We start from the raw sequence: 17100 nt of genomic DNA on the forward strand, positions 1-17100 counted from the left end.
TAGAGTACGAGTGATGCTTTGAGTATGATGCATGAGTCAGCATCTGATAAAGGTCGAGAGCTAGCCATTTTATTAGATAAAGTTAGAACTTTGGGCATTAGGGCAAAGGCGTATATGTAATCCATTTATATGTAAAGATATTCTTTTTCTAAATAAAGTTTTCTAAATGAGATTGAATCGAGATCGATACCTTTTTGCATTCATGCATTTGCATTACATTACATCAAAGAAAAGAAGATGTTGATTCAAAATTCGATTCCTACATAGAATAGTTTGTCATAAGGAAACAAATTTCTTGATAAAGTGGATTATAGTGCCGTCGTCTGAATATAGTCCAAGAAAACACGACGAGAGAAAGCTGATAATCCACGGAGGAATACATGATGTAATTGCCAGAGATTTAAGCCAACAAAGGTTATCCAAGAGCATGACGAGAGAAAGCCAGAAGTCCACGATTGAATACATGACTTGATTTAATTGCCAACGAAGATTATCCAAGAGCCAGCACTTTTTGATGAGTATCATGGAGATAAGCGAGCAAGAGATCGAGGCTCAGATTAAGCAACAAGGAGCTAGCAAAGGCATCTTTTAGAGAATTTACAGGATTTAACCATAAAGAAAAGATCAGCGTTTACTTGGACTATGAAGGGCAAGACCGCATATTTAATCTATTTTCATGTAAAGAAATCTGTTTTCTAGAAAAGTTATTCTAATGGAATTGAATTCAAGATCAACATCTCATTTTCTTTTGCATCCATGCATTTGCATTGCATCATATCACATGCATTTAAATCCATAAAAAGACACTAATTAAGGCTAAAAAGAGAAAGAAAAAGAGAAAGAGAGAATAGGGTCACGACTGAGCGAAAAGAAGACGCTCCCTTACATATCCTAGACTTTTATATTAGGAGGGATAGCTTACCTGGAGATGGGGGTGTTTGGAAATGAAAATCATTCCATCAATGCCATACATGAGGAAAGGACTAATTAAAGAAGCTTCGAGGGCATTCGCCCTTACGAGCCAGAGAGCTCTCTGAATAATTGGACTGCGGAAGACCTTCCTATAGTCTTTAGGAATTTTTCAGAGTAATTCCCAAAATATGTCTATTACTCTAGGGCCTAGGAGTAGTAAGATTACATTTGTGAAAATAGGCCTATGTTCATCTATTATTATTTAAATAAAACATAACTTTGATCAATCTTAAACAACTATTGTTTCATTCTATCAACCAATACTCCTTTAAATTTTGGCAATCCTTACTCTTTTATTCATAGCACATAAATAATCATTCTTAGATTCATTCATTCTTTGTATATCCTTTCATACCCCCACAGGTCTCTAGATATCAACGATATGAGCGCTGATACTGCCACTCCTCATTTCTCTTACGAGCAAGACATGTGTTTAGAGGAATCTCAAGATTTTGAAGATGTTCAAGATTGTGACATATCCCTCGATCTGTTAAGAATGGTAAAGTAGGAGGAGAAACAAATCACGCCACATGAGAGAGAGGAAATAGAGAATATAGCCCTAGAAGAAGGGAAGGAGTTAAAAATTGGAACACTGATTACCGAGGACACAAGGCATAGTCTGGTTGAGTTACTTCGAGAGTTCAAGGATATCTTCGCCTGGTCATATTAGGACATGCCTGGATTGAGTACTGACATTGTAGTACATCATCTTCCGAAAAGGCAGGATTGTAAGCTAGTCCAACAGAAGTTGCAGAGAATGCGGCCGGACATTGTTCTAAAAATAAAAGATGAGGTTAAGAAGCAGTTCGATGCAGGGTTCTTACAAGAAGTGAAATACTCCGAATGGGTAGCTAACATTGTACCAGTTCCTAAGAAAGACGAGAAGGTATGAATGTGTGTTGATTACAGAGATTTAAATAAAGCTAGCCCCAAATATAATTTCCCTCTGCCACACATTGACACTTTGGTAGACAACACAGCAAGATATTCGTTGTTTTCCTTCATGGATGGTTTCTTAGGATACAATCAAATAAAGATGCATCTAGAGAACATGGATAAAACCACCTTCATGACCTTATGGGGCACTTTTTGCTACAAAGTAATGCCGTTTGGACTGAAGAACGCAGGGCCAACATACCAATGGGCCATGGTAAACTTATTCCACGACATGATGCATAAGGATATTGAGGTATATGTTGATGATATGATTGCCAAGTCGCATACAGAAAAAGGGCACATTGAGGTCTTAAGAAGATTGTTCTTGAGGTTGAGAAAATTTCAGTTGAAGCTCAATCCAGCAAAGTGTACCTTTAGAGCCAGATCGGGAAAGTTATTAGGCTTCGTAGTTAGTGAAAAGGGAATTAAGGTTGACTCAGACAAGGTCAGAGCCATACGAGAGTTACCTCCACTATGTACTCAGAAGAAAGTTCGAGGATTCCTAGGAAGGTTGAATTACATCGCTCGGTTCATTTCACAACTAACCGAAAAATGTGACCCTATCTTTCGCCTCCTCAGAAAGCACAATCAAGGTACCTGGGATGAGGAATGCCAGAATGCTTTTGAAAAGGTCAAGCAGTATCTGTTGAATGCTCCGGTATTATCTCCACCTAGCATAGATAAGCCATTAATACTGTACTTGTCAGTATTCAGTAATTCCATGGGATGTGTGCTTGGCCAGCATGATGAGTCAGGGAAAAAGGAGAAGGCAATCTATTATCTTAGTAAGAAGTTCGCTGACTGTGAGATGAGATATCCACCGATTGAAAAGTTGTGTTGTGCTCTGATTTGGACAACTCGGAGATTAAGACAGTACATGCTATACCATACCACTTGGCTCATCTCAAAGCTTGATCCATTGAAATACATGATGAAGTCAACGGTTCTGAATAGAAGAATGGTGAGATGGCAAATTTTGCTTTCAGAATTTGATATAATCTACATAAGTCAGAAGGCTATAAAAGGAAGTGCGGTAGCAGATTTCTTGGCCAGTAGGGCTCTAGAGGATTATGAGCCATTGAACTTCGATTTTCCAAATGAGGAGTTGATGTGTATAGCAATGACTGAAAATTCTTCTTGGAGGCTCAATTTTGATGGGGCTTCTAATGCAGTCGGAAATGGAATTGGGGTAATCTTGGTATCTCCGAATGGCGATCATTATCCTTTTATGTGCAAGTTGGACTTTGATTGCACAAACAATATGGTTGAATATGAAGCATGCATCATGGGACTTCAAGCAGCTATAGAGCGAGGTATAAAAACCCTAGAAGTATATAGAGATTAGGCGTTGATTGTTTATCAGCTTAGAGGTGAATGGGAAACAAAGGACCCTAAATTGATTAATTATCAAAAGGTAGTCTTGGGGTTACTTGAGGAGTTTGATGACATCACCTTCAATTATCTCCCATGAGACGAAAATCAGATGGTAGATGCTTTAGCAACCTTGGCCTCAATGATTAAGGCGAATAAAGAAGAAGAGATAAGACCAATTCAAATGAGTGTCTACGAGGCTCCAGCATATTGTTGCAACATTGAGAAGGAAGAAGAGGATGATAACCCTTGGTATTAGGATATATTACGATATGGCCGACCAATGAAAATGACAAACGAACGTTGAGAAGGCTAGCTTGTGACTATGTCTTAGACGGGGATATCCTGTACAAGAGAAGGAAAGACCAGGTACTTTTGAGATGTGTTGATGCTATGGAAGCTAAGCTAATTTTAGAAGAAGTTCATGAAGGCGTATGCGGGACACATGCAAATGGGTTCACGATGGCTAGACAAATCATGAGATTTGGATATTATTGGTCTACCATGGAAGGGGATTGTATCAACTACGCCAAGAAATGTCAGATTTATGGAGACAAGATACATGTACCACCCTCACCTCTACATGTTATGACTTCTCCATGGCCCTTTTCCATGTGGGGCGTGGATGTTATTGGACCAATATCACTGAGAGCTTCGAATGGACATCGATTTATCTTTGTAGTAATTGACTACTTCACAAAATGGGTAGAGGCCACTTCTTACGCAAATGTTAGTAAGTCAGCTGTGAGTCGATTTTTGAAGAAAGAGATCATTTGTCGGTATGGGATGCCTGAAAGGATCATATCAGACAATGCATTGAACTTGAACAACAAAATGATAGCAGAAGTTTGCGACCAATTCAAGATTAAGCATCACAATTCTTCCCCCTATCGTCCAAAAATGAATGGGGTAGTAGAAGCTGCCAACAAGAACATTAAGAAAATAGTGGGGAAGATGACTGAGACCTATGGAAATTGGCATGAGAAGTTACCGTTTGCACTCCTGGCCTATCGAACATCTGTCAGAACCTCTACTAGGGCAACTCCATTCTTGTTAGTTTATGGGATGGAAGCAGTATTACCTATTGAAGTAGAAATACCTTCTCTTCGAATTTTGACAGAAGTAAAGTTAGATGAAGCTGAGTGGGTTCAATCCCGGTATGACCAGTTGAACTTGATTGAAGAAAAGAGGCTAAAGCCATTCGACATGGTCAGATGTATCAGAAGCGAATGATGCGAGCTTATGACAAGAAAGTTCGACCAAGAGAATTCTATGAGGGAGACCTTGTACTGAAAAAGATCCTTCCTATTCAAAAAGATTTTGGAGGAAAATAGATGCCGAATTGGGAAGGGTCGTATGTCGTGAAGAAAGCTTTCTCCGGTGGTGCATTGATCTTAGCAGAAATGGATAGGAAAAGTTTACCTAATCCAGTGAACTCAGACTCAGTTAAAAAATACTTTGTCTAAAGAAGAAGAGAATCTAAGGTGAAAACCCATAAAGGGCGCCTTGAAAAGAAAATCAAAAACGGAGAGGCCAAGGTGAAAACCCGCAAAGGGCACCTTGTGACCAAAAGGGTTTTGAGTTGAAAACCTGAAAGGGCAGCTCAAATTTTGAAGAGTACACAGTGATCTTGTTACAAAGAGCGAAGAATGCTACAAATGGGGCATCAACAAAGTACTTGGGATCTTTTAAACATATTTTGAACTCAAGAAAGACTTCATGGAGCTGGTGTATAGGCACTCAAGTAGTGATATCTAGAGGATCTAACTTCTATCTTGTTTTCCATCTTTAGATTCTATTCCTTCCTAAAGATAGGCCTTCAGATTAATTTTCTTTGTATTCTTTCTTCTTAATTCATTCAAATCCAATTATTCTTAAAGATTTATTCATCTTCTATGTTGCATTGAAATAATGATAGATGAACTAAATATGTTTACAAATGAAGTTTTACGCATTACTCTGAAATTTCTAGACGATACAAGAAACTAAAAAAGGATAATTGTTCGAGAAATTCACGTAAGTAAAGGATGAAGGAACTCGAGGAATTTCTTTCATCCAGTCTAAAGGGAAAATGAACAAAATCAATGATTCAATTTTAAGAAAAGATTGTTTTACAAACATCCTCAGTGGATCGTAGCATTGGAGGAAAGGTACAAGCCTACAGGTTGAGCAAGAATAATGCTTTGAAAAGATAAATGAAGGAATGAGGGGTGACGTCTAGGATTGGGGTCATATTCGTAAAATTTTGCATCATAACATGTTTAATTAGGAACATCTAACTCATTATGATCATGGCATCCTAATTATCAGGCATAATCATTCTACAGGATGACGCGCCTTAATCCCTTAAGCAGTAGGGTAATAGGCCGTAGCATAACAGATCTCGCCTTCAGATGATTTCACTGAAGCAGATCCAAGATGGTTTGGCATCCTTGTGTTTACAAGGAACAAATCGAAGACATAGCTGATTTGGCTTTCACGTGATTACGATGAAGCAAATCTAAGATAATTTGTCGTTTCTGTATCGTCAGAGAACGAATTAAAGTTTGGCATCTTCACTTTGATGGAGAGCAGACACATAGCAGATCTCACCTTCAGATGATTTCACTGAAGCAGATCCAAGATGGTTTGGCATCCTTGTGCTTACAAGGAACAAATCGAAGACATAGCTGATTTGGCTTTCACGTGATTACGATGAAGCAAATCTAAGATGATTTGTCGTCTCTATATTGTCAGAGAACGAATCAAAGTTTGGCATCTTCACTTTGATGGAGAGCAGACACATAGCAGATCTCACCTTCGGATGATTTCACCAAGCGAGATCCAAGATGGTTTGGCATCCTTGTGTTTACAAGGAACAAATCGAAGACATAGCTGATTTGGCTTTCATGTGATTACGATGAAGCAAATCTAAGATGATTTGTCGTCTCTGTATCATCAGAGAACGAATCGAAGTTTGGCATCTTCACTTTGATGGAGAGCAGACACATAGCAGATCTCACCTTCAGATGTTTATGCTGAAGCGGATCCAAGATGATTTGGCATCCTTGTGTTTACAAGGAACAAATCGAAGACATAGCTGATTTGGCTTTCATGTGATTACGATGAAGCAAATCTAAGATGATTTATCGTCTCAGATCGTCGAGAACGAATCGAAGTTTGGCATCTTCACTTTGATGGAGAGCGGACACATAGCGATCTCACCTTCGATGTTTATGCTGAAGCGGATCCAAGATGATTTGGCATCCTTGTGTTTACAAGGAACAAATCGAAGACATAGCTGATTTGGCTTTCATGTGATTACGATGAAGCAAATCTAAGATGATTTGTCGCCTCAGATCGTCGATGAACGAATCAAGTTTGGCATCTTCACTTTGATGGAGAGCGGACACATAGCGAGATCTCACCTTCGGATGTTTATGCTGAAGCGGATCCAAGATGGATTGGCATCCTTATGCTTACAAGGAACAAATCGAATCATAGTTGATTTGGCTTTCGCGTTACGTTAAAGCAAATCTAAGATGATTTGGCATCTCTGTATTGTCGTGGATCAAATCGAAGAAATAAATCGACTTTCCTGTGCTTACGGTGAAGCGGATCGAAGATTTCAACATGGCATCCCTGTGTTTATAAGGAGCAAGTTGAAGACAATGATTCGGCATCCCCGTGTTTATGGGGAACAGATCAAGAAGTAGATCAAGAACTCAAGACTCGGCGAGCCCGGGCAAAATTGGTCCTTTATAGTCTTTGCTCGTTCTTGTTACACAACAACAAGCAAAGAGGGTAGTCAGATGGCCCAAATTTTGCCTGGGGCCCAATAAAACCAAACCCAAATAAACATAACTCAACTACCCAATTAAAACCCAATACCAAACCCAAAACTTAGCCCAAAACACTAACCCAACCAAAAAATAAAAATAAAAAAAAATCAAAAAAAGAAAAAACCTAATCTCACCTACTCCACACCATAATTAGCCACCCACCCCCATTTTGCTCCATTTGCCTACAAAAGAAAAGGCAAATAAATTAAAAAAAAGAAGAAGAACAAGTGGTAAAAGCTTATAAAAAGCCACAATCTCAATGTAAAAGAGAGAGGGGAGAGGATTGGAGAGAGGAATTGATTGTATTTTGGAGAGAAGAAATTTTTTGAGATTCAAGAAGAGATTTTTTTTTAGATTCAAGAGGGGATTTTTCTTTTTTTTTGAGATTCAAGAACAAAAAATCAGTATATCAATAGCAATCAAAAAGGTTCAAAGGGTTTCATTATATTCACTCCAATCGTAGTAAGAAATAAGGGATAGAATCAAAGCTGCGCGTTTTGGGTCAAAGGGCTATTGTCCGTTTTAGTCCTTCCCGGTTATTTGCATGTGCGAATTAATCCCCTCTTCTTTTATTTATTACGGATTTGCCCCAAAATATTGCTCTCAGATTCGATTATGTCCTTCCTATTATTTTTTATTTGTGTCTGTTTACCTTATTTATATTATTATGTTTGCATTTATCTCTTATTTCATTCTAATACTAATATTATTAGCACTTCTATTGTTTTTACTATTAATTAATGTATGTTTATTATATATGTACGTATGTACATTTCTATATATATATAAGTATTATTTTTATTACGTCATTTTAATATTACTATTCTATCATATTTACTTTCTGCATTTTAATATTATTATTATTATTATTATTATTATTATTATTAGTGTATATTTTTATGTACATATATGTATGTATATACTTTTATATATAGTATTGTTTTTTAAATTTAATATTTTATTTGCTCTTTGTATTTCTATATTATTATTATTATTATTATTATTATTATTATTATATGGTAGTGTGTATTTGCATTATATGTATATATATATTGATATATAGTATTATTTTTGTTTACTTTATTTTAATATTATTATTACCTTCATTCCATTATTATTATTACTATTATTATATTTTACTATCATTATTTTTCATACGTATATATGCTCTTGTTTATATTATTATTACTATAACTACTATATTTTTTTACTACATCTATTATGTATTACTAATATATTATTACTACTATTGTTACTTTATTATCATCACTTGTTATTCTCATCACTATTATTATAATTTATTATTGTTACTTATTATTTTACTATTATTATCTAATATATCATCATTATCATTATTTTCATTATAACTTAATAGATCATCATTATTATTATTATTATTGTTATTATTATTATTATTAGCACTACTTTTATTACTATTATTTAATATATTATTTTTACTATTATCGTCATATTGTTACTATTACTATTATATTATTATGTTATTATATCTTTTACTATTATTATTGTTGTATTTTTCTATTATTGTTATTATATTTTCCTTTATTTTTGTATTTACTTATACGTTATTATTTTATATTAACTAATTTGATAACTGTATATTTTTTAGCATATTTATTTTATTTACATATCATTACTTTTATTATTATTTCATCATCTATTCTATTTATAGTTTTTTTAAATAATTTCAAACATTTAGCTTATTCATTATTTCCCTTTCTTATTATTTATTCGATTCATTTATCTTACCTTCGTATTTATCGTTAGTATTCATATTTGTGTTTATGTTTATCCTGTTATGGTTATCAATTTTTATTTGTTATGCATTCTTTATTATCTCGTTTCATTACGAATTTAGGTTTTATTCAACCCGATAGTGATTCTTTCACTAAAGTAAATATTTCGTATTTGGTAGTCCGAGACAATCGTTCCCTAACTTACTGGATTTCGATTTTTTTTCTCTCTCACGTTTAATCTAAATAATGGCATATTCTTTTAAATCATAATACGAGTGTTAAATAAAATACTTACTCTCTGATATTTGAGGCGTTGTGTCATAACTCACTGGATATGACATCTTATTACCTCGAGATAAGATTTTTTTTTGCAAATAAGGTGATGCTTGGTGTTTGAAAATTTCGAGAAAGTAGTGCCCTAACTTATTGGGTTGCCACTTTTCTCGTTGAATTCAAATAATTAAGCACCCTTCTAAGTTTTTTAAAGGTTTTCTAAATGCAAGCTAGTATCTTGGAATTTCAAAGCAATATGTCCTAACTTATTGGATATAGCGTTTTGTTGCTTCGAGATAGGAATTTCAAAAAAGGGGATAACTTAATGTTAATACTTTGACGCTAGTGAATCCCAATTTTCAAAGTTAAAATATTTTAAAGAGGACTACATCTTAAATTTTTTTTTTCTTTCGACATTAAAGACATTTGATAATCAATTAGGTACCAATTTTTGGGCGTTACGAGGGTGCTAATCCTTCCTCGTACGTAACCGACTCCCGAACCCGTTCTTTTACTTCGTGGACCAAAACTAATGATTTTAAAACAAAATGTTTTAAGGGTGATCCAATCACACCTAAAAAGATTGGTGGCGACTCCCGTTTTCATTTTTAAAATCGATTCCCATTTTCCAAAACTCGATTTAAAAATGGTTTCGACATATTTTACTCACGAAAATGTAAAAAAAAAAATAGTGGAAAAATGAAAAGAATGGTACATAAAATGATGGGAGGACCAAAGGATTAAGGGCCCCAAATGGACAGGAATTAAGTTAAATATGGACTTTATGGTCCTTAACTTTACCAACAATATGGTCCCTCTCCCTCTACTTGCCTTTTATATAATATAAAATGGGCATTTAACATTTAACAATTAACAATGGCACTTTTTTCAATGGAAAGATTAAGACATTTTAACTTCTTTCGTTTACCTTAGATTTCACTTCAAACATCTTGTCCTTTAATCAAATTAAGCATTCACCTTTTTTTTTTGGTCCTTGCCTTTTTCTAACACCTTTATTATTAATATTTAATTCTTGAACTTCATAATTTTTTCGTTTTAATTTTAAAAAATGTTTTTGGATTTACATTAGTTCTAGAACTTAATTTTTTTTTTCCTTATTGATCTTCAATCTTCAATTTTACTAAAGTATGATGATGTGAACGTTTACGATTATGATGTGTAATCATTTGAAGTTTTTTATATATTTAAAATTTTAGGTGATAATGTGACATAATCTCAAATTGTCATGTCATTATAAGTTAATGGAATTCAAATTTAGAACTAAATAAGAGAAATTTGTCAAATGCGGAGACTAATGTGGACCAAAAAGAAATGAAGGATCAAATTGAAAAATATTATCAAATTCAAAGACTCGGTATTGCTTTATCGCTTATTGTTTTAAGAATACCTTCTCAACAATAAATAAATAAATAAAACAACAATATCTTTATATAGGGAAACTTTTATTTTTCTTCATTCTTTATTATTATATTAAAAAATTTATAATTTTTATTGAATTAGTATTGCTAGTTAATATAATATTAACTCAATTAGAGAGGTATAAAAAATTATAAAATAAAAAACGTATAAAGTAATAAGGATATTTAGGTTTTTTAAAAAATTAATTGAATTTAAAATATAAATTTATTTTAAAAATTAAGTTTATATTTTTAACCACGAAATTACTTTTTATCTACTATTTTTAAAAACTAAAATAAATTTATTTTAATAATTTTTGTTATTTTTCACTTGCATTCTTAATTTTTATTTTAATTTTTCACACATAAAGCGAGTTTGTTAATTTCTAATATACATAATTTCATTGATATGACATATTAGGTAGGTTTCATACATATATATATGTATCTTACTCTAGACCTAATACGTGTTTATACGGTTCCATAAACGTGTAACTTCGCAAGATAGGCTACGAGTTCAATAGAATCAGGCCCAAACCCATTTGGGTATTTAGGTAGGGTAAAGTTAGGGATGTTATTGTTGCGGATCAAAATTAAATTGTAAAATTTTAGAAGGTACGTCAAAAATAGAATTATCATTCTATTAATACTAGGGGCTAAGGCTCTTGTGTGTCCTCTTTGTGCCACCTTTGTATTTAAGTTTTTAATGGACCCAGTTTCAGAATCATTAATTTAAAATAATAGACGTAATTTAATATGGATCTAAAGTCTAATTAAGTGATAATAAATAACACATTGATAATGAAAATATTATTAATAAAATAATTATTATATTATATTATTGATTTCATAAATTTAAAAATTATGAAAAACATTTTATCAACAAAAAATAATAAACATAGATAATACAAAATATTAATTATTAATTGATCAATTTTAATCTTAATTTTTCGAATAAATATGAGCCATACTATTTGTGGAGCTGGGGGTATAACAAAAGCCGATGCCTCAAAATCTCGCTTAAAATAGGAAAGTACTATGTTTAATACCATTAAGCCTATGTTATATTATATTAGTTTTATTACCCTCTTCGCACGGGTTAATTGTGTCTATTAATTAATATTGTATTAAATTGTATTGTAATTTTTTATAAATTTTATTAATAATATGAGAAATAATTTAATAAATTGTATTATTGGACTAACTGTAAAACATATATTTGAATTTGTAATATAAAAGATATTAGTATTTTTTATAAAAATAATTATATAGATTTATATTTTATTATATAAATCATACATAATGATAACTATTAAACGATAATTATTTTATGATAATATATTTTTATTATTTTTTCTAATAATATGTTAAATTATTAATATATTTAAAACTATTTATTTAATTTATTATTTTAGAAGTTTTTTAAAAAAATTGTTGTAATTATTATTTGTTATTAACCAATAATTTAAAAAAATTCATTTCTTTAAACATCAGTAATGGGTTTTGTAGAAAAATTTTAAAAATCATTTAATTATTATAAATGTGTTTTAAAAATATGTTTTAAAAATTATTTCTATGTTTTATTTCATGGTATAATAAATTTTCAAGCAATAATACGTTGTATTTCAACCACTTTAATAAAAATTTTATGTTTAAAACAATATTTTAAATTAAATTTTAACCCTAATTGAAATCAGTTTAAAATTTAAAACATTATTATTTAAGATTCAAATTGTATATTTTATTATTTTTTCTAAAACAATGTTTTGAAAATTATAAATTGATTGGTTTATTAAAAATTAAGCAATGTTTAAACAATTGGATGCTAAATCTAACAATATTTTAATTAGTGTGTTAACAATATTGGTATTAAGAAAATTGAAGAAATTCTTATTTGGAATTATTGCATGGAGTGTGTGGAACTGTAGGAACAATGTGATCTTTAATGGTGGAACACGCGAGGTTACGTCTGAGGTTGCTGGTATTCTAGCTTATACGAAATCGATTACCATGGCCAATAGAAGAAGGCGTCAGAGGAATGATTAGGAAAGTAATCGGATTTGTAGGCAATCACCGCCTAAAGAGTGGTGTAAGCTGAATACGGATGAGGCTAAGCACTTATTGACAGGTAGAACCTCAGTTGGTGGGTTGTTCCGAGACCACAAAGGTAAATGGATTACTGTGTATAATAGAAATATTTGGTATATGTTCTATAGTTGATTCAGAACTTTAAGCTATTATGGATGGTTTGGATATAGCATGGAGGAGAGGTATAAAGCAACTAATGGTAGAGAGTGACAGCTTAGTTGCAGTGAATACAATTAGTGGTCAATCTGAGGAGGTGGGGTCGACTATGGTGCGAATCATAAGAGAACAACTGGTAAGGAATTGACATATAAAGGTGTCATATACTCCACGCTCAATGAATACGATTACAGACCCTATGGCAACTTTAAGCAGGAACAATTCTTTGGCTTGAAAATTTATGAGTATCCTAACAACAAATTGCTATGGAGTGTTACAAGAAAGTGTTGGCAACTATTACAAAATTAATCATGGCTAATTGTATTTAGCTTCTTTAATTATAAAAAAAAATTGAAGAAATTTAAAAATTAATAAAAAAAAAGAAGCATGCATATTGATGTTAAGTAATTTAAAGCTTTCATTCATTTGAAGTAATAGATTTATATTAATTATAAAAATTAATACTAACAAAAATAAATTTATATAAATTTTAACCACGACTAACTTGTGGAGTCTAAAAATCTCCACCGGCAATGTATCAAATAAATTTATATATATGGATGATTATTTAGCACACTAATAATATATTTTTTTATTCCACAAGATGAAAAAATTCTAAAACAAACACTAATCCCGAAGACAAAACTTTTTAACTAAAACATAAAATTCCCCCAAAGCTCTCTCAAAACTTTCTCTTGATTTCCTCTCTAATGTTGTGTTATGATCACCTATTTTAAGGTTGTTATGGCCTATTTATAGACTAAAATTATAAGATTAATCTGACTAAAGTATCTTGGGAGTAATTAGAGTTTAACTAGGATAATGTAATAGAATTTAACTAAAAGATTAAACCCATTTATGTAAGGAACACGTTGCGTCGTTGGGATGTCGTATGTCTCCTTGTCAGGACGTCGTCATGGTGATGTCCTATGTCACGTCATCACATTATCAATTCTACTTTAATTCTGATTTGACAAAAAAATATGAGATATACTCCTCTATATATATATAATGTTTCTTAGTTAATTAAGGAATATGAAAAAGCAGAAAGGTTGCTTAGGAGAAAAATCAAATTAATTAACTCTAGAAATGGTAACTACTAGAAATCGCAAGTTAATATGATGTGAAAGAAAATCTTTACCCTTGTTTAGTATGAGCATCCAAGGTTTAATGGTATAACATAATTTTCACCTTTGAATTAAGTCATCAATTTTAACTACTAAGCAAACTTTTTTTAACCCCAACCCAAAAAAGTAAAAAAGGGATGGGGGATGTTCCAATAAGAATATCATCCTTTTTAAGGCATAGGCATAAAGTTTAAGGTCCCTAACTTCACTACAAGTACCAACAATTCTCACCAATCAACCTAATAAAAGTGGATTTTTCAAACATAATTTTTATTATGTTGTAATTTAATTGTAATTTAATCTCAAATGAAATAATTATTAGTCTTACCCTCAATTTTTCATATTTATAATTATATATATTACAACGAAGGTTGCAATATAAAAATAAAAATTAATAAGTGTTAAATATAGTAGTAAGATATATTATATTTCTAAAGATAGAATTTAGGTTCAAACCCTAAGCAAGAATTCGAAAAAATTAACCAAAAAAAAAAGTCTAAGGGTGTAAAAAACTTCAAATTAAAAAAAAAACAATTAAACTCTTTTTTTTACTCAATTGGGTACTTGAACTTTCAAAATACGAAAAAAAATTCAAAAAAAGCCATTAAACCCCTACTTATTTTTATATTCAATTGGGTACTTAAACTTTTAAAATGTATCAAAAAGGCCCTAGCTTATGCATCCCCTAACTCTCTCTCTTTTCACGTTTGTTTGAAGACAATTTAGAAAGATTAGCTCCCTTCATTCAATTTCTTTCACACTCAATAATTGTTTTTAACCAAACAAAAAACAAATAAGTTTTTAACATTCCACATTCCATTCAACCTTGTTTGCCTATATTAATTAAACAAACAAGCTTAAAACAATAAAGGTGTGATCTCTTTATATATTACCAATCAATAATATTTAAAATTAACTTGCTTCTATATGATTGTTGGATGACAAAATGTCTCTAAAACTAATAATTAATAATTAAAATACTTTGTTCAAAAAGTAATTAAAATATTAGTATCGGTATCAATAATTCGTTGGGTGCAATAATAAGACATATTACACTCTTAAGGAGAGGGTCCATGTTCGAATCTTGGAGACGGTATTATTGGGAAGGATAGTCACTAACCCCGAATATGAAATATAAAATAGACATGAAGAATATCAAAAACAAATATTATTATCGGGTACCGGTGTGGAAATTCAAATATTATTTTAATCCCATAATAAAACTATGACCTAAATTAAAATTAAGGGCTTTAATAGGTAAAGTTAATAGACTAATGGGTTATTTAACTACAAAATAAGTATAGGTACATGCTTCAACATAGCATAGTAGTGCGAATCTTACAATGAGTGAACCTTGGACAACGTCGATACTACGACAAACCCTCGCTAGATCACTTTTGCTAAATCACCTTTACTTAGTGAACATAAATTTTTAGATTTATTAATTATCCGACTATCTTAATATGTCAGATTCTTAATCTAAAATGTCACATCATTGCCACTACAAGAAAACAAGTAAATAAAATATAACTTTACTATTAGTTAACCTAGGACGTGTGGAACTCCTTTGTTCCACATATATAAGCCTAACCAAGATACCAAAGAAGGCTGAGTAAGAGAGAAGAATCGAGACACTTAACTCCATCTAGATCAATCCCGCCAAACAGCCGTCCAATCCACAACAACAGTGACTCTCTACTCTAGCAAAGGGTAAATTGCTACGGTCACATTCATCTCCTCCTCCTTGTTGATTTTACCTGTCAACAACTATACTAATTTATTTAAAAAATCCAAATTTCAATTTTTTTTTTCACTTCAAATTTGTGTCCTTTTGGCATTAAAGATTTAAACCCAGATTTAATCATTAATTCAACCTACAACATTTAAACTTCTAGTCTATATTAGATGCATTCAAACTAACCTATGCCTTTAATAGCGAAAGTAGACAATTATATCGAAATATATTGACTTATAATTATTACTTTTTTTCTAAAACTTTCTCTTATTCTATTTCTAGATAGTATATTGTTCGGAAGAAAAAGGATTCTATGTAACTTAGTTTAGATATTGTCATCTCTTTCAAGTTTCATCAATTCCATAGGCTTTTACAAAGTCATAAATTTAGGTCATGTTTATGTATTTTACCCTACCATAATTAGGGATGATGTTAGGGCGAATCTAGAAATCTATATCTTTATAATTTTTTAAAGATTAAATTATTTTTTTATCATTTTGGGAATCAAAGTGTAAGTTTATATTTACTATTTTAAAATTTTATAAATTTTAAAGTGGCCTAAATGAATTTTTTTTTCATTTTAAGAGGGGGTCAGGTCCCTACTAACCTCCTTAGCTATGCTCTTAGATTGTGTCACGATACAGAGAAAAGACTCGGTTTCTTAAAATGAAAAATTACATCTTAATTTTTTTAAATTTTATGAAGTTGTAAGTTAATAATAAAAAAATTGTAATTTGATCCTAAAATAGATTAAATTATGATTTTGTTATTCTAAAACTATAAAGGTATAAGCTAATACAATGCCGAAAATATATTTTTACTCTCAATAAAATATATAACTTAATTTTCAGCCTAAAAAATATTTTTGACTTTTCTCTAATCATAATCATGTTTTAAATCACTAATCATCCCTATCTCATCCCACTTCACTTCAATTTAACTTTTATTTTAATTTTAAATATATAATTTTTTATAATATGTTATTACATTTTATCCTTTTAATAGTTCATATATGCAATAATAAAATGATAATTTTATATAGCAAGTAGGGCGAGATAAGACATGTAATTACCATAATCGTTCTATACCCCAAAAGAAAAGATCCATCCTGTCATGTCTTGCATCTACTTTTCAAATAAAAAAAATTTACTCCATTCAGAGTGGATTGATTCAAAATTCATCGGACAGTTCGGGCTTGTCATCCCTAACTATAAAGGCTTAAGTTCAAATCCTATCATGTGTATATTTTTCTATAAAAAAAATTTAATATGATAAAAACTCCCTCAAAATAATACAACCTACTTTATAATATGAAGATATTTTCATCATTACTTACCCGAATTAATATTCACATTAACCAGGAGCGAAACCAGTTGCGAACTTCGCCACTAACAGTAACTAAATTAAATACTTAATATACAATAAAATAGATTTTAAATAATATATTTA

Source organism: Gossypium arboreum, chromosome 10 (genome assembly GCF_025698485.1).
Source record: "Gossypium arboreum isolate Shixiya-1 chromosome 10, ASM2569848v2, whole genome shotgun sequence".
Classification (NCBI taxonomy): domain Eukaryota; kingdom Viridiplantae; phylum Streptophyta; class Magnoliopsida; order Malvales; family Malvaceae; genus Gossypium; species Gossypium arboreum.